The following is a 15,851-nucleotide window of genomic DNA, read 5'->3' on the forward strand; positions in this document are numbered from 1 at the left end:
CCACCATCTCTGTGCCCGCTCTCTGCTGAGCAGCAACAGAGAGAGTAGAGCAGGAATGTTGAGACTGGACTAAAACAGCAGAAGCGCCTTGCAAAAAAGCTCCTGCTGATCATGTTTAGCACACAGTGAGCTTTAAACTGTGAGACAAACATGCTGCCACTCTTCACTCTTTCTCCTAAAAGTGCATTTGAATCCAACGTTTCTGGTGCGCTCTCTCGTTTCGAGAGGAGTTGTGACAGGGGAGGACGAGCGCTTGGACTCTAATCCCACAGCCGAAGGGCCAGCAGGGAAACTCCTGCTGGGCATCTTCAGCACACAGTGAGCTTTGCAACTCTGAAACACACATTGCTGTCACCTCTCACTTTCCTACCTGAAAGTCCAATTGAATCCTACATCTCCTGTGCTTGCTCTTTGTGAGCAGTAGCAGAATATAGCACTTACGTTTGGACTCTGCTGAAACAGCAGAAGACACAGTCCAGAAAGTTCCCACTGGTCATCTTCAGAGCACAGCGATCTTTGCAACTATACAACAGACATTGCTGTCACTCCTCCCTTTCCTGCCTGAAAGACCAACTGAATCCACCATCTCTGTGCCCGCTCTCTGCTGAGCAGCAACAGAGAGAGTAGAGCAGGAATGTTGAGACTGTGCTAAAACAGCAGAAGTGCCTTGCAAAAAAGCTCCTGCTGATCATGTTTAGCACACAGCGAGCTTTAAACTGTGACACAAACATTGCTGCCACTCCTCACTTTAACTCCTAAAAGTGCATTTGAATCCAACGTTTCTGGTGCGCTCTCTGGTTTCGAGAGGAGTTGTGACAGGGGAGGACGAGCGCTTGGACTCTAATCCCACAGCCGAAGGGCCACCAGGGAAACTCCTGCTGGGCATCTTCAGCACACAGTGAGCTTTGCAACTCTGAAACACACATTGCTGTCACCTCTCACTTTCCTACCTGAAAGTCCAATTGAATCCTACATCTCCTGTGCTTGCTCTTTGTGAGCAGTAGCAGAATATAGCACTTACGTTTGGACTCTGCTGAAACAGCAGAACAGACAGTCCAGAAAGTTCCCACTGGTCATCTTCAGAGCACAGCGATCTTTGCAACTATACAACAGACATTGCTGTCACTCCTCCCTTTCCTGCCTGAAAGACCAACTGAATCCACCATCTCTGTGCCCGCTCTCTGCTGAGCAGCAACAGAGAGAGTAGAGCAGGAATGTTGAGACTGTGCTAAAACAGCAGAAGTGCCTTGCAAAAAAGCTCCTGCTGATCATGTTTAGCACACAGCGAGCTTTAAACTGTGACACAAACATTGCTGTCACTCCTCACTTTATCTCCTAAAAGTGCATTTGAATCCAACTTTTCTGGTGCGCTCTCTCGTTTCGAGAGGAGTTGTGACAGGGGAGGACGAGCGCTTGGACTCTAATCCCACAGCCGAAGGGCCAGCAGGGAAACTCCTGCTGGGCATCTTCAGCACACAGTGAGCTTTGCAACTCTGAAACACACATTGCTGTCACCTCTCACTTTCCTACCTGAAAGTCCAATTGAATCCTACATCTCCTGTGCTTGCTCTTTGTGAGCAGTAGCAGAATATAGCACTTACGTTTGGACTCTGCTGAAACAGCAGAAGAGACAGTCCAGAAAGTTCCCACTGATCATCTTCAGCGCACAGTGAGCTTTGCAACTCTGAAACACACATTGCTGTCACTCCTCACTTCATCTCCTAATAGTCCCTTTGAATCCATGGTCTCTCGCGCCCTCTCTCGTTTGAACAGCAGCAGTGACAGGTGAACACGAGCTCTTGGCCTCCTCTCCCACAGCCGAAGAGCCAGGAGTGAAAGCTCCAGCTGGGCATCTTCAGCAACTAGTCAGCTTTGCAACTGTGACACATATATTGCTGTTGCTCCTCACTTTCCTACCTCAAAGTCCAATTGAATCCAAAATCTCTGGGCCCTTTCTCTGCTGGGCAGCAGCAGAGAGAGTAGAGCAGGAACGTTTTGTCCCTGCTAAAAGAGCAGAAGAGCCAGGACAAAATGTTCCTGCAGATCATCTTCAGCGCACAGCAAGCTTTGCAACTCTGCAACACGCATTGCTGTCACTCCTCCCTTTCCTGCCTGAAAGACCAACTGAATCCACCATCTCTGTGTCCGCTCTCTGCTGAGCAGCAACAGAGAGAGTAGAGCAGGAATGTTGAGACTGGACTAAAACAGCAGAAGCGCCTTGCAAAAAAGCTCCTGCTGATCATGTTTAGCACACAGTGAGCTTTAAACTGTGACACAAACATTGCCGTCACTCTTCACACTTTCTCCTAAAAGTGCATTTGAATCCAACGTTTCTGGTGCGCTCTCTCGTTTCGAGAGGAGTTGTGACAGGGGAGGACGAGCGCTTGGACTCTAATCCCACAGCCGAAGGGCCAGCAGGGAAACTCCTGCTGGGCATCTTCAGCACACAGTGAGCTTTGCAACTCTGAAACACACATTGCTGTCACCTCTCACTTTCCTACCTGAAAGTCCAATTGAATCCTACATCTCCTGTGCTTGCTCTTTGTGAGCAGTAGCAGAATATAGCACTTACGTTTGGACTCTGCTGAAACAGCAGAAGAGACAGTCCAGAAAGTTCCCACTGATCATCTTCAGCGCACAGTGAGCTTTGCAACTCTGAAACACACATTGCTGTCACTCCTCACTTCATCTCCTAATAGTCCCTTTGAATCCATGGTCTCTCGCGCCCTCTCTCGTTTGAACAGCAGCAGTGACAGGTGAACACGAGCTCTTGGCCTCCTCTCCCACAGCCGAAGAGCCAGGAGTGAAAGCTCCGGCTGGGCATCTTCAGCAACTAGTCAGCTTTGCAACTGTGACACATATATTGCTGTTGCTCCTCACTTTCCTACCTCAAAGTCCAATTGAATCCAAAATCTCTGGGCCCTTTCTCTGCTGGGCAGCAGCAGAGAGAGTAGAGCCGGAACGTTTTGTCCCTGCTAAAAGAGCAGAAGAGCCAGGACAAAATGTTCCTGCAGATCATCTTCAGCGCACAGCGAGCTTTGCAACTCTGCAACACGCATTGCTGTCACTCCTCCCTTTCCTGCCTGAAAGACCAACTGAATCCACCATCTCTGTGCCCGCTCTCTGCTGAGCAGCAACAGAGAGAGTAGAGCAGGAATGTTTAGACTGGACTAAAACAGCAGAAGCGCCTTCCAAAAAAGCTCCTGCTGATCATGTTTAGCACACAGTGAGCTTTAAACTGTGACACAAACATTGCCTTCACTCTTCACACTTTCTCCTAAAAGTGCATTTGAATCCAACGTTTCTGGTGCGCTCTCTCGTTTCGAGAGGAGTTGTGACAGGGGAGGACGAGCGCTTGGACTCTAATCCCACAGCCGAAGGGCCAGCAGGGAAACTCCTGCTGGGCATCTTCAGCACACAGTGAGCTTTGCAACTCTGAAACACACATTGCTGTCACCTCTCACTTTCCTACCTGAAAGTCCAATTGAATCCTACATCTCCTGTGCTTGCTCTTTGTGAGCAGTAGCAGAATATAGCACTTACGTTGGGAGTCTGCTGAAACAGCAGAACAGACAGTCCAGAAAGTTCCCACTGGTCATCTTCAGAGCACAGCGATCTTTGCAACTCTGCAACAGACATTGCCGTCACTCCTCCCTTTCCTGCCTGAAAGACCAACTGAATCCACCATCTCTGTGCCCGCTCTCTGCTGAGCAGCAACAGAGAGAGTAGAGCAGGAATGTTGAGACTGTGCTAAAACAGCAGAAGTGCCTTGCAAAAAAGCTCCTGCTGATCATGTTTAGCACACAGCGAGCTTTAAACTGTGACACAAACATTGCTGTCACTCCTCACTTTATCTCCTAAAAGTGCATTTGAATCCAACGTTTCTGGTGCGCTCTCTCGTTTCGAGAGGAGTTGTGACAGGGGAGGACGAGCGCTTGGACTCTAATCCCACAGCCGAAGGGCCAGCAGGGAAACTCCTGCTGGGCATCTTCAGCACACAGTGAGCTTTGCAACTCTGAAACACACATTGCTGTCACCTCTCACTTTCCTACCTGAAAGTCCAATTGAATCCTACATCTCCTGTGCTTGCTCTTTGTGAGCAGTAGCAGAATATAGCACTTACGTTTGGACTCTGCTGAAACAGCAGAAGAGACAGTCCAGAAAGTTCCCACTGATCATCTTCAGCGCACAGTGAGCTTTGCAACTCTGAAACACACATTGCTGTCACTCCTCACTTCATCTCCTAATAGTCCCTTTGAATCCATGGTCTCTCGCGCCCTCTCTCGTTTGAACAGCAGCAGTGACAGGTGAACACGAGCTCTTGGCCTCCTCTCCCACAGCCGAAGAGCCAGGAGTGAAAGCTCCGGCTGGGCATCTTCAGCAACTAGTCAGCTTTGCAACTGTGACACATATATTGCTGTTGCTCCTCACTTTCCTACCTCAAAGTCCAATTGAATCCAAAATCTCTGGGCCCTTTCTCTGCTGGGCAGCAGCAGAGAGAGTAGAGCAGGAACGTTTTGTCCCTGCTAAAAGAGCAGAAGAGCCAGGACAAAATGTTCCTGCAGATCATCTTCAGCGCACAGCGAGCTTTGCAACTCTGCAACACGCATTGCTGTCACTCCTCCCTTTCCTGCCTGAAAGACCAACTGAATCCACCATCTCTGTGCCCGCTCTCTGCTGAGCAGCAACAGAGAGAGTAGAGCAGGAATGTTTAGACTGGACTAAAACAGCAGAAGCGCCTTGCAAAAAAGCTCCAACTGATCATGTTTAGCACACAGCGAGCTTTAAACTGTGACACAAACATTCCTGTCACTCTTCACTCTTTCTCCAAAAAGTGCATTTGAATCCAACGTTTCTGGTGCGCTCTCTGGTTTCGAGAGGAGTTGTGACAGGGGAGGACGAGCGCTTGGACTCTAATCCCACAGCCGAAGGGCCAGCAGGGAAACTCCTGCTGGGCATCTTCAGCACACAGTGAGCTTTGCAACTCTGAAACACACATTGCTGTCACCTCTCACTTTCCTACCTGAAAGTCCAATTGAATCCTACATCTCCTGTGCTTGCTCTTTGTGAGCAGTAGCAGAATATAGCACTTACGTTTGGACTCTGCTGAAACAGCAGAACAGACAGTCCAGAAAGTTCCCACTGGTCATCTTCAGAGCACAGCGATCTTTGCAACTATACAACAGACATTGCTGTCACTCCTCCCTTTCCTGCCTGAAAGACCAACTGAATCCACCATCTCTGTGCCCGCTCTCTGCTGAGCAGCAACAGAGAGAGTAGAGCAGGAATGTTGAGACTGTGCTAAAACAGCAGAAGTGCCTTGCAAAAAAGCTCCTGCTGATCATGTTTAGCACACAGCGAGCTTTAAACTGTGACACAAACATTGCTGTCACTCCTCACTTTATCTCCTAAAAGTGCATTTGAATCCAACGTTTCTGGTGCGCTCTCTCGTTTCGAGAGGAGTTGTGACAGGGGAGGACGAGCGCTTGGACTCTAATCCCACAGCCGAAGGGCCAGCAGGGAAACTCCTGCTGGGCATCTTCAGCACACAGTGAGCTTTGCAACTCTGAAACACACATTGCTGTCTCTCCTCCCTTTCCTGCCTGAAAGACCAATTGATTCCAACATCTCTGTGCCCGCTCTCTGCTGAGCAGCAACAGAAAGAGAGGAGCAGGAATGTTTAGACCGGGCTAAAACAGCAGAAGTGCCTTGCAAAAAAGCTCCTGCTGATCATGTTTAGCACACAGCGAGCTTTAAACTGTGACACAAACATTGCTGCCACTCTTCACTCTTTCTCCTAAAAGTGCATTTGAATCCAACGTTTCTGGTGCGCTCTCTCGTTTCGAGAGGAGTTGTGACAGGGGAGGACGAGCGCTTGGACTCTAATCCCACAGCCGAAGGGCCAGCAGGGAAACTCCTGCTGGGCATCTTCAGCACACAGTGAGCTTTGCAACTCTGAAACACATATCGCTGTCACCTCTCACTTTCCTACCTGAAAGTCCAATTGAATCCTACATCTCCTGTGCTTGCTCTTTGTGAGCAGTAGCAGAATATAGCACTTACGTTTGGACTCTGCTGAAACAGCAGAAGAGACAGTCCAGAAAGTTCCCACTGGTCATCTTCAGAGCACAGCGATCTTTGCAACTCTGCAACAGACATTGCCGTCACTCCTCCCTTTCCTGCCTGAAAGACCAACTGAATCCACCATCTCTGTGCCCGCTCACTGCTGAGCAGCAACAGAGAGAGTAGAGCAGGAATGTTGAGACTGGACTAAAACAGCAGAAGCGCCTTGCAAAAAAGCTCCTGCTGATCATGTTTAGCACACAGTGAGCTTTAAACTGTGAGACAAACATTGCTGCCACTCTTCACTCTTTCTCCTAAAAGTGCATTTGAATCCAACGTTTCTGGTGCGCTCTCTGGTTTCGAGAGGAGTTGTGACAGGGGAGGACGAGCGCTTGGACTCTAATCCCACAGCCGAAGGGCCAGCAGGGAAACTCCTGCTGGGCATCTTCAGCACACAGTGAGCTTTGCAACTCTGAAACACACATTGCTGTCACCTCTCACTTTCCTACCTGAAAGTCCAATTGAATCCTACATCTCCTGTGCTTGCTCTTTGTGAGCAGTAGCAGAATATAGCACTTACGTTTGGACTCTGCTGAAACAGCAGAACAGACAGTCCAGAAAGTTCCCACTGGTCATCTTCAGAGCACAGCGATCTTTGCAACTATACAACAGGCATTGCTGTCACTCCTCCCTTTCCTGCCTGAAAGACCAACTGAATCCACCATCTCTGTGCCCGCTCTCTGCTGAGCAGCAACAGAGAGAGTAGAGCAGGAATGTTGAGACTGTGCTAAAACAGCAGAAGTGCCTTGCAAAAAAGCTCCTGCTGATCATGTTTAGCACACAGCGAGCTTTAAACTGTGACACAAACATTGCTGTCACTCCTCACTTTATCTCCTAAAAGTGCATTTGAATCCAACGTTTCTGGTGCGCTCTCTGGTTTCGAGAGGAGTTGTGACAGGGGAGGACGAGCGCTTGGACTCTAATCCCACAGCCGAAGGGCCAGCAGGGAAACTCCTGCTGGGCATCTTCAGCACACAGTGAGCTTTGCAACTCTGAAACACACATTGCTGTCACCTCTCACTTTCCTACCTGAAAGTCCAATTGAATCCTACATCTCCTGTGCTTGCTCTTTGTGAGCAGTAGCAGAATATAGCACTTACGTTTGGACTCTGCTGAAACAGCAGAAGAGACAGTCCAGAAAGTTCCCACTGGTCATCTTCAGAGCACAGCGATCTTTGCCACTATACAACAGACATTGCTGTCACTCCTCCCTTTCCTGCCTGAAAGACCAACTGAATCCACCATCTCTGTGCCCGCTCTCTGCTGAGCAGCAACAGAGAGAGTAGAGCAGGAATGTTGAGACTGTGCTAAAACAGCAGAAGTGCCTTGCAAAAAAGCTCCTGCTGATCATGTTTAGCACACAGCGAGCTTTAAACTGTGACACAAACATTGCTGTCACTCCTCACTTTATCTCCTAAAAGTGCATTTGAATCCAACGTTTCTGGTGCGCTCTCTCGTTTCGAGAGGAGTTGTGACAGGGGAGGACGAGCGCTTGGACTCTAATCCCACAGCCGAAGGGCCAGCAGGGAAACTCCTGCTGGGCATCTTCAGCACACAGTGAGCTTTGCAACTCTGAAACACACATTGCTGTCACCTCTCACTTTCCTACCTGAAAGTCCAATTGAATCCTACATCTCCTGTGCTTGCTCTTTGTGAGCAGTAGCAGAATATAGCACTTACGTTTGGACTCTGCTGAAACAGCAGAAGAGACAGTCCAGAAAGTTCCCACTGGTCATCTTCAGAGCACAGCGATCTTTGCCACTATACAACAGACATTGCTGTCACTCCTCCCTTTCCTGCCTGAAAGACCAACTGAATCCACCATCTCTGTGCCCGCTCTCTGCTGAGAAGCAACAGAGAGAGTAGAGCAGGAATGTTGAGACTGTGCTAAAACAGCAGAAGTGCCTTGCAAAAAAGCTCCTGCTGATCATGTTTAGCACACAGCGAGCTATAAACTGTGACACAAACATTGCTGTCACTCCTCACTTTATCTCCTAAAAGTGCATTTGAATCCAACGTTTCTGGTGCGCTCTCTCGTTTCGAGAGGAGTTGTGACAGGGGAGGACGAGCGCTTGGACTCTAATCCCACAGCCGAAGGGCCAGCAGGGAAACTCCTGCTGGGCATCTTCAGCACACAGTGAGCTTTGCAACTCTGAAACACACATTGCTGTCACTCCTCCCTTTCCTGCCTGAAAGACCAATTGATTCCAACATCTCTGTGCCCGCTCTCTGCTGAGCAGCAACAGAAAGAGAGGAGCAGGAATGTTTAGACCGGGCTAAAACAGCAGAAGTGCCTTGCAAAAAAGCTCCTGCTGATCATGTTTAGCACACAGCGAGCTTTAAACTGTGACACAAACATTGCTGTCACTCCTCACTTTATCTCCTAAAAGTGCATTTGAATCCAACGTTTCTGGTGCGCTCTCTCGTTTCGAGAGGAGTTGTGACAGGGGAGGACGAGCGCTTGGACTCTAATCCCACAGCCGAAGGGCCAGCAGGGAAACTCCTGCTGGGCATCTTCAGCACACAGTGAGCTTTGCAACTCTGAAACACACATTGCTGTCACCTCTCACTTTCCTACCTGAAAGTCCAATTGAATCCTACATCTCCTGTGCTTGCTCTTTGTGAGCAGTAGCAGAATATAGCACTTACGTTTGGACTCTGCTGAAACAGCAGAAGAGACAGTCCAGAAAGTTCCCACTGATCATCTTCAGCGCACAGTGAGCTTTGCAACTCTGAAACACACATTGCTGTCACTCCTCACTTCATCTCCTAATAGTCCCTTTGAATCCATGGTCTCTCGCGCCCTCTCTCGTTTGAACAGCAGCAGTGACAGGTGAACACGAGCTCTTGGCCTGTGCTCCCACAGCCGAAGAGCCAGGAGTGAAAGCTCTGGCTGGGCATCTTCAGCAACTAGTCAGCTTTGCAACTGTGACACATATATTGCTGTTGCTCCTCACTTTCCTACCTCAAAGTCCAATTGAATCCAAAATCTCTGGGCCCTTTCTCTGCTGGGCAGCAGCAGAGAGAGTAGAGCAGGAACGTTTTGTCCCTGCTAAAAGAGCAGAAGAGCCAGGACAAAATGTTCCTGCAGATCATCTTCAGCGCACAGCGAGCTTTGCAACTCTGCAACACGCATTGCTGTCACTCCTCCCTTTCCTGCCTGAAAGACCAACTGAATCCACCATCTCTGTGCCCGCTCTCTGCTGAGCAGCAACAGAGAGAGTAGAGCAGGAATGTTTAGACTGGACTAAAACAGCAGAAGCGCCTTGCAAAAAAGCTCCTGCTGATCATGTTTAGCACACAGTGAGCTTTAAACTGTGACACAAACATTGCCGTCACTCTTCACACTTTCTCCTAAAAGTGCATTTGAATCCAACGTTTCTGGTGCGCTCTCTCGTTTCGAGAGGAGTTGTGACAGGGGAGGACGAGCGCTTGGACTCTAATCCCACAGCCGAAGGGCCAGCAGGGAAACTCCTGCTGGGCATCTTCAGCGCACAGTGAGCTTTTTAACTCTGAAACACACATTGCTGTCACCTCTCACTTTCCTACCTGAAAGTCCAATTGAATCCTACATCTCCTGTGCTTGCTCTTTGTGAGCAGTAGCAGAATATAGCACTTACGTTTGGACTCTGCTGAAACAGCAGAAGACACAGTCCAGAAAGTTCCCACTGGTCATCTTCAGAGCACAGCGATCTTTGCAACTATACAACAGACATTGCTGTCACTCCTCCCTTTCCTGCCTGAAAGACCAACTGAATCCACCATCTCTGTGCCCGCTCTCTGCTGAGCAGCAACAGAGAGAGTAGAGCAGGAATGTTGAGACTGTGCTAAAACAGCAGAAGTGCCTTGCAAAAAAGCTCCTGCTGATCATGTTTAGCACACAGCGAGCTTTAAACTGTGACACAAACATTGCTGTCACTCCTCACTTTAACTCCTAAAAGTGCATTTGAATCCAACGTTTCTGGTGCGCTCTCTGGTTTCGAGAGGAGTTGTGACAGGGGAGGACGAGCGCTTGGACTCTAATCCCACAGCCGAAGGGCCACCAGGGAAACTCCTGCTGGGCATCTTCAGCACACAGTGAGCTTTGCAACTCTGAAACACACATTGCTGTCACCTCTCACTTTCCTACCTGAAAGTCCAATTGAATCCTACATCTCCTGTGCTTGCTCTTTGTGAGCAGTAGCAGAATATAGCACTTACGTTTGGACTCTGCTGAAACAGCAGAAGAGACAGTCCAGAAAGTTCCCACTGGTCATCATCAGAGCACAGCGATCTTTGCAACTCTGCAACAGACATTGCTGTCACTCCTCCCTTTCCTGCCTGAAAGACCAACTGAATCCACCATCTCTGTGCCCGCTCTCTGCTGAGCAGCAACAGAGAGAGTAGAGCAGGAATGTTGAGACTGTGCTAAAACAGCAGAAGTGCCTTGCAAAAAAGCTCCTGCTGATCATGTTTAGCACACAGCGAGCTTTAAACTGTGACACAAACATTGCTGTCACTCCTCACTTTATCTCCTAAAAGTGCATTTGAATCCAACTTTTCTGGTGCGCTCTCTCGTTTCGAGAGGAGTTGTGACAGGGGAGGACGAGCGCTTGGACTCTAATCCCACAGCCGAAGGGCCAGCAGGGAAACTCCTGCTGGGCATCTTCAGCACACAGTGAGCTTTGCAACTCTGAAACACACATTGCTGTCACCTCTCACTTTCCTACCTGAAAGTCCAATTGAATCCTACATCTCCTGTGCTTGCTCTTTGTGAGCAGTAGCAGAATATAGCACTTACGTTTGGACTCTGCTGAAACAGCAGAAGAGACAGTCCAGAAAGTTCCCACTGATCATCTTCAGCGCACAGTGAGCTTTGCAACTCTGAAACACACATTGCTGTCACTCCTCACTTCATCTCCTAATAGTCCCTTTGAATCCATGGTCTCTCGCGCCCTCTCTCGTTTGAACAGCAGCAGTGACAGGTGAACACGAGCTCTTGGCCTGTGCTCCCACAGCCGAAGAGCCAGGAGTGAAAGCTCCGGCTGGGCATCTTCAGCAACTAGTCAGCTTTGCAACTGTGACACATATATTGCTGTTGCTCCTCACTTTCCTACCTCAAAGTCCAATTGAATCCAAAATCTCTGGGCCCTTTCTCTGCTGGGCAGCAGCAGAGAGAGTAGAGCAGGAACGTTTTGTCCCTGCTAAAAGAGCAGAAGAGCCAGGACAAAATGTTCCTGCAGATCATCTTCAGCGCACAGCGAGCTTTGCAACTCTGCAACACGCATTGCTGTCACTCCTCCCTTTCCTGCCTGAAAGACCAACTGAATCCACCATCTCTGTGCCCGCTCTCTGCTGAGCAGCAACAGAGAGAGTAGAGCAGGAATGTTTAGACTGGACTAAAACAGCAGAAGCGCCTTGCAAAAAAGCTCCTGCTGATCATGTTTAGCACACAGTGAGCTTTAAACTGTGACACAAACATTGCCGTCACTCTTCACACTTTCTCCTAAAAGTGCATTTGAATCCAACGTTTCTGGTGCGCTCTCTCGTTTCGAGAGGAGTTGTGACAGGGGAGGACGAGCGCTTGGACTCTAATCCCACAGCCGAAGGGCCAGCAGGGAAACTCCTGCTGGGCATCTTCAGCGCACAGTGAGCTTTTTAACTCTGAAACACACATTGCTGTCACCTCTCACTTTCCTACCTGAAAGTCCAATTGAATCCTACATCTCCTGTGCTTGCTCTTTGTGAGCAGTAGCAGAATATAGCACTTACGTTTGGACTCTGCTGAAACAGCAGAAGAGACACTCCAGAAAGTTCCCACTGGTCATCTTCAGAGCACAGCGATCTTTGCAACTCTGCAACAGACATTGCTGTCACTCCTCCCTTTCCTGCCTGAAAGACCAGCTGAATCCACCATCTCTGTGCCCGCTCTCTGCTGAGCAGCAACAGAGAGAGTAGAGCAGGAATGTTGAGACTGGACTAAAACAGCAGAAGCGCCTTGCAAAAAAGCTCCTGCTGATCATGTTTAGCACACAGTGAGCTTTAAACTGTGAGACAAACATTGCTGCCACTCTTCACTCTTTCTCCTAAAAGTGCATTTGAATCCAACGTTTCTGGTGCGCTCTCTCGTTTCGAGAGGAGTTGTGACAGGGGAGGACGAGCGCTTGGACTCTAATCCCACAGCCGAAGGGCCAGCAGGGAAACTCCTGCTGGGCATCTTCAGCACACAGTGAGCTTTGCAACTCTGAAACACACATTGCTGTCACCTCTCACTTTCCTACCTGAAAGTCCAATTGAATCCTACATCTCCTGTGCTTGCTCTTTGTGAGCAGTAGCAGAATATAGCACTTACGTTTGGACTCTGCTGAAACAGCAGAACAGACAGTCCAGAAAGTTCCCACTGGTCATCTTCAGAGCACAGCGATCTTTGCAACTATACAACAGACATTGCTGTCACTCCTCCCTTTCCTGCCTGAAAGACCAACTGAATCCACCATCTCTGTGCCCGCTCTCTGCTGAGCAGCAACAGAGAGAGTAGAGCAGGAATGTTGAGACTGTGCTAAAACAGCAGAAGTGCCTTGCAAAAAAGCTCCTGCTGATCATGTTTAGCACACAGCGAGCTTTAAACTGTGACACAAACATTGCTGTCACTCCTCACTTTAACTCCTAAAAGTGCATTTGAATCCAACGTTTCTGGTGCGCTCTCTGGTTTCGAGAGGAGTTGTGACAGGGGAGGACGAGCGCTTGGACTCTAATCCCACAGCCGAAGGGCCACCAGGGAAACTCCTGCTGGGCATCTTCAGCACACAGTGAGCTTTGCAACTCTGAAACACACATTGCTGTCACCTCTCACTTTCCTACCTGAAAGTCCAATTGAATCCTACATCTCCTGTGCTTGCTCTTTGTGAGCAGTAGCAGAATATAGCACTTACGTTTGGACTCTGCTGAAACAGCAGAACAGACAGTCCAGAAAGTTCCCACTGGTCATCTTCAGAGCACAGCGATCTTTGCAACTATACAACAGACATTGCTGTCACTCCTCCCTTTCCTGCCTGAAAGACCAACTGAATCCACCATCTCTGTGCCCGCTCTCTGCTGAGCAGCAACAGAGAGAGTAGAGCAGGAATGTTGAGACTGTGCTAAAACAGCAGAAGTGCCTTGCAAAAAAGCTCCTGCTGATCATGTTTAGCACACAGCGAGCTTTAAACTGTGACACAAACATTGCTGTCACTCCTCACTTTATCTCCTAAAAGTGCATTTGAATCCAACTTTTCTGGTGCGCTCTCTCGTTTCGAGAGGAGTTGTGACAGGGGAGGACGAGCGCTTGGACTCTAATCCCACAGCCGAAGGGCCAGCAGGGAAACTCCTGCTGGGCATCTTCAGCACACAGTGAGCTTTGCAACTCTGAAACACACATTGCTGTCACCTCTCACTTTCCTACCTGAAAGTCCAATTGAATCCTACATCTCCTGTGCTTGCTCTTTGTGAGCAGTAGCAGAATATAGCACTTACGTTTGGACTCTGCTGAAACAGCAGAAGAGACAGTCCAGAAAGTTCCCACTGATCATCTTCAGCGCACAGTGAGCTTTGCAACTCTGAAACACACATTGCTGTCACTCCTCACTTCATCTCCTAATAGTCCCTTTGAATCCATGGTCTCTCGCGCCCTCTCTCGTTTGAACAGCAGCAGTGACAGGTGAACACGAGCTCTTGGCCTGTGCTCCCACAGCCGAAGAGCCAGGAGTGAAAGCTCCGGCTGGGCATCTTCAGCAACTAGTCAGCTTTGCAACTGTGACACATATATTGCTGTTGCTCCTCACTTTCCTACCTCAAAGTCCAATTGAATCCAAAATCTCTGGGCCCTTTCTCTGCTGGGCAGCAGCAGAGAGAGTAGAGCAGGAACGTTTTGTCCCTGCTAAAAGAGCAGAAGAGCCAGGACAAAATGTTCCTGCAGATCATCTTCAGCGCACAGCGAGCTTTGCAACTCTGCAACACGCATTGCTGTCACTCCTCCCTTTCCTGCCTGAAAGACCAACTGAATCCACCATCTCTGTGCCCGCTCTCTGCTGAGCAGCAACAGAGAGAGTAGAGCAGGAATGTTTAGACTGGACTAAAACAGCAGAAGCGCCTTGCAAAAAAGCTCCTGCTGATCATGTTTAGCACACAGTGAGCTTTAAACTGTGACACAAACATTGCCGTCACTCTTCACACTTTCTCCTAAAAGTGCATTTGAATCCAACGTTTCTGGTGCGCTCTCTCGTTTCGAGAGGAGTTGTGACAGGGGAGGACGAGCGCTTGGACTCTAATCCCACAGCCGAAGGGCCAGCAGGGAAACTCCTGCTGGGCATCTTCAGCGCACAGTGAGCTTTTTAACTCTGAAACACACATTGCTGTCACCTCTCACTTTCCTACCTGAAAGTCCAATTGAATCCTACATCTCCTGTGCTTGCTCTTTGTGAGCAGTAGCAGAATATAGCACTTACGTTTGGACTCTGCTGAAACAGCAGAAGAGACACTCCAGAAAGTTCCCACTGGTCATCTTCAGAGCACAGCGATCTTTGCAACTCTGCAACAGACATTGCTGTCACTCCTCCCTTTCCTGCCTGAAAGACCAGCTGAATCCACCATCTCTGTGCCCGCTCTCTGCTGAGCAGCAACAGAGAGAGTAGAGCAGGAATGTTGAGACTGGACTAAAACAGCAGAAGCGCCTTGCAAAAAAGCTCCTGCTGATCATGTTTAGCACACAGTGAGCTTTAAACTGTGAGACAAACATTGCTGCCACTCTTCACTCTTTCTCCTAAAAGTGCATTTGAATCCAACGTTTCTGGTGCGCTCTCTGGTTTCGAGAGGAGTTGTGACAGGGGAGGACGAGCGCTTGGACTCTAATCCCACAGCCGAAGGGCCAGCAGGGAAACTCCTGCTGGGCATCTTCAGCACACAGTGAGCTTTGCAACTCTGAAACACACATTGCTGTCACCTCTCACTTTCCTACCTGAAAGTCCAATTGAATCCTACATCTCCTGTGCTTGCTCTTTGTGAGCAGTAGCAGAATATAGCACTTACGTTTGGACTCTGCTGAAACAGCAGAACAGACAGTCCAGAAAGTTCCCACTGGTCATCTTCAGAGCACAGCGATCTTTGCAACTATACAACAGACATTGCTGTCACTCCTCCCTTTCCTGCCTGAAAGACCAACTGAATCCACCATCTCTGTGCCCGCTCTCTGCTGGGCAGCAACAGAGAGAGTAGAGCAGGAATGTTGAGACTGTGCTAAAACAGCAGAAGTGCCTTGCAAAAAAGCTCCTGCTGATCATGTTTAGCACACAGCGAGCTTTAAACTGTGACACAAACATTGCTGTCACTCCTCACTTTAACTCCTAAAAGTGCATTTGAATCCAACGTTTCTGGTGCGCTCTCTGGTTTCGAGAGGAGTTGTGACAGGGGAGGACGAGCGCTTGGACTCTAATCCCACAGCCGAAGGGCCACCAGGGAAACTCCTGCTGGGCATCTTCAGCACACAGTGAGCTTTGCAACTCTGAAACACACATTGCTGTCACCTCTCACTTTCCTACCTGAAAGTCCAATTGAATCCTACATCTCCTGTGCTTGCTCTTTGTGAGCAGTAGCAGAATATAGCACTTACGTTTGGACTCTGCTGAAACAGCAGAACAGACAGTCCAGAAAGTTCCCACTGGTCATCTTCAGAGCACAGCGATCTTTGCAACTATACAACAGACATTGCTGTCACT

Source organism: Lathamus discolor, chromosome Z (genome assembly GCF_037157495.1).
Source record: "Lathamus discolor isolate bLatDis1 chromosome Z, bLatDis1.hap1, whole genome shotgun sequence".
NCBI lineage: Eukaryota > Metazoa > Chordata > Aves > Psittaciformes > Psittacidae > Lathamus > Lathamus discolor.